The sequence below is a fragment of the Impatiens glandulifera genome, chromosome 1 (assembly GCF_907164915.1).
Source record: "Impatiens glandulifera chromosome 1, dImpGla2.1, whole genome shotgun sequence".
Taxonomy (NCBI): domain Eukaryota; kingdom Viridiplantae; phylum Streptophyta; class Magnoliopsida; order Ericales; family Balsaminaceae; genus Impatiens; species Impatiens glandulifera.
The window spans coordinates 4,701,203-4,704,814 of NC_061862.1; the positions used below are offsets into that span (position 1 = coordinate 4,701,203).

Below are 3,612 nucleotides of genomic sequence, written 5' to 3' on the forward strand. Positions count from 1 at the left end.
ATGCCACGTCTGTACTGTCTGATTTCAGTCTCACCGTTTAAAACTGCAATTAGTTACATGAACTCCAAAACTGATGCGGAGTTCGGGTCAGTGAATTGAATAAAATCTGGCTTTACGAAATATTGTGGAAAATTTAGAAGATCTTTTCTCATGTATTGAGCAGAGAAAAAATAAAACGGGGAGGATGCCTTAGCATTTATCCTAGGGGCGGGGATATATGGGCCATATACAAGAACTGGTCATCGGAATGGAACAGGGAGACCCCCTTTGAAGTTAGGCATCAATATGAGATGGTGGAAGTTATGATGGATTATGATGAAGAAGATGGGGTTTGCATGAGTCCACTGGTGAAAGTAGATGGTTACAGGACTGTGTATGGGAGGAACCCAGATAAGGGTTCCATTAGTTGGGTTTTGAAGAAGGAAATGTTGAGATTCTCACATCGTGTTCCTTGTTGGCGAATTAGAGGTGGAGAAAGGACTGATGATCTTCCAGAATGCTGTTGGGATCTGGACCCTGCCGCCACCCAAGATGGCCTTATCCTTCAACAGCAGCAAGAACAAGAAGAAGCTGAAGCTGGGAAACATAAAGTGATATCTTAACTTACATTCCACCCCCAATTGAAAAGATTATGAACTGTTTGTTGTTTCTTATGATTGTTTGTTCCTGACAGTGTACTTGAGTGATTACAGATGGATGGCCAAAACTATTATAGGTTGTTTCATTGTTGTTGATGATGTTTTTGATTTTGACATGTGAGAATTATTCTACATGTCAAATTAAAGTTGAACAGTGGGTTAATTTCCTTTTCCCTGTGGTTGACTTGATTTGGGATAGAAAATACAAATATGAATGAATTTATATTTTATAATTGATGTATGTTTGTCTTTATCTTTCAATGAGATTTGATCTTCACTTACAAATAATATATTGTTTGTTGTTGCTCCGCTCCAGCTAAATGAAATTTCTTGGCAGTAAAACTAATAAATAAGACAAATCCTCTTTCTGAGGTGTGAATGTCTTTATTCTTGAATTTCTTGATTCAAACCATATTAATTGTGTTCTCTTATATAGAGCACATTATATATAGCTTTGTTTTAATAATCATATTCAAGAGAATACTTTAAGTGTGTAAAGAGATATAATTGTGTATGTAACAACTAAACTATAAATTAACGGTTAATATTGAAAATCAAATCTTTTTTTTTTATTTTGGATAGATTAATGTTTTTTTATGAACTTTTATAATTAATCATAGATTCATACTGTTTAACATAATATTATAAAACAAATAATTAGGATAATAAAAATATATAAAAAGTAGCATATTCAAAAGAAGCTAATGCATTTTTCTAATCAAAATTTATATTTTGTAATAAAATAAAATAAAATAAACAAATGAATTAAAAAATAAATCGAAATAAAACATAAATCTCTCCTCAAGGGAGGAATTTGAGGAGATGACCCTCAATAATGTCTTAAATGCGGAAAGTGCAGAGTTAAAAAAAAGCGCTAGTGACCCCTTTTACTGTTTTTAGACGAAAATGCCCCCGTTGCGTCACGCAACCTCAGTTATTTTATTTTTTATTTTTCAAAAAATTTTAATTATGAATTTTTTTGAACGAAAATACCCCAGTTGCGTCACGCAATCGCGAGACGAAAAAAAAATAGAAAAAAAAAAAATTCGGTTGCGTCACGCAACTGGAGTTGCATTACGCAAGGGTATAATTGTCATTAAAAAATGAGGGTCAACAACGCTATTTAAATTATGCACTCACATTATCCGCTATTCACCCTATTAGTGAGGTCATTTCCTCAAATTTCATTTCCCCTCACAGAAGGATAATGTATTGTGATAGTTTAAAATGAGTACATATAATGATTGATTGAACATTCTAAATTAATTTGTAAGTTTTTTAAAAACTTCACTTTGTTAATGAGAAAAAAGTTTAAAAAAATGTTATTAATACCCTACTCTTTTTAACAATAATTTTTTAAGATTATCACGGCTAGTGATTCATCTGGCCTTGTTTGGTTTCTCTCAAAAGTATTCGATTATTGGGAAAAAATTAGAGCACATTGTCCCGAACTATTTCAAGTTCTTATATTAGCACATTAGCCTTTGGTACTCTAATGTCTTTTTATCGACATTTTTCGAAACGTTCAGACTCGATAATTTACGCCCTAGAACTCACTTTTCTCTCGAATCTCGAATGAGATAAGAACCAATATAGTGAGTGCGACTATAATTAAATTTTAATTTGTCAATGTTTTGCTAAGTCTTGTGGCCTACATTTATATTGAATCTCGTAAAACGAGACGAGGAAATGACTCTCTCGAATTTGCCCAAGTGTGTGATGATAAACCACAAATAGGACTTAAACAAAATTATACTAGCTTTGACTCTTTTAAAGTTGTTACTTAATTTACTCATCGAGAAATTAGGCAGGAAAATTTTTTTTTTTTAGTCAAACACGACATAGAAATTTCGATTTGGTCCGGTGTTTGGTTACACGTGAGAAAAGTCATCAATATTATATGTCTCAATTTCCCACCGAAATGAATGATCTATACTACAAACGTTTTGTCATTTTTTGAAAATATGATTTTTATACTTTTATTTGATAATTTATTCAAATCATATCCACATGTCTAAGGCTCTAGCTTATTTCCTAAACTAGATTTAATTATTGTACTCATATATTCTTAAGGCATGCGTCTGGGTTCGTCATTTTGCGATATAAAAAAATACTGAATTTTAGAGAATTTCAAACGCACTTGTGAGTTGTGAATAAGAAAGGGTAGGAACCTGTAAAGATTGCAAAAATATGAGTTAGCTTTTCAAAGAATTCATATTTTAATTTATAAAAATGAAGAATTTTATTTTTTTGAAATTTTTAATGTTGGTTGAAGCTTTAATGGGGGATTGATATCCAAGCTCTCTCGCTTTTAAACTTTCCCACCCCTGAAATAAAACTCTATGATGCTTTTTTTAAATGATTCATGCAATAATATTATGAATGGATAGTCGTTTACACATAATGACAAAAACATTAAATTTATAAAAAAAATCACACAAATATTACAAAATTAACATGTGCGGAGATCTTCCAAAAAGGAAATGAGCTCTCCAACTGAATCTATCGGCTTCCCACATCGAACATCATATAATGTTAGAATGATAGCATTGTGTTGGATCCGCAACGGTCGTTTAAGATTGTTGAAAGATCTACGATTTCTCTCTAACCAAATTTTCCACCATTGTGGATCACACTTCTCTAACTAAATGATTGAGTCTTCGTGAGAACAGGTGCATGAGAAGATAAGGTACCTAGTCATGCACAAAACAATTAGGGAGTATGTTGTCAGATAAAGAGTGAAATACTTTTATTTATTACAACTTTCTTTTAAGTATAATTCAAATAATACATTAATAAATAATATGAATTAAATTTTCATAGATAAGAAAAATTCAAAGTTTAAACTCAATTGTAGGGTGCCTCCGATTAGAGGACCTAACAAAAATAGGCGTATGCCACGTATTGCAAAGAACACACTGTATTCTTTAGTAAAAGGCGAAAGAATAGTTCGCTTTGTGTTTAGTGCTTGGCT

General features: G+C 31.8%; 1 non-coding gene and 1 pseudogene across 1 annotated transcript; one reads left to right on the forward strand and one right to left on the reverse strand.

Moving 5' to 3' along the window:
* On the forward strand, nt 1-602 carry LOC124930004 (annotated as a pseudogene).
* A 2,895-nt stretch (nt 603-3,497) lies between these two features.
* Nucleotides 3,498-3,612, reverse strand: LOC124922930. The gene has a single exon (XR_007097976.1). It is a non-coding gene; the product is annotated as a U5 spliceosomal RNA (small nuclear RNA).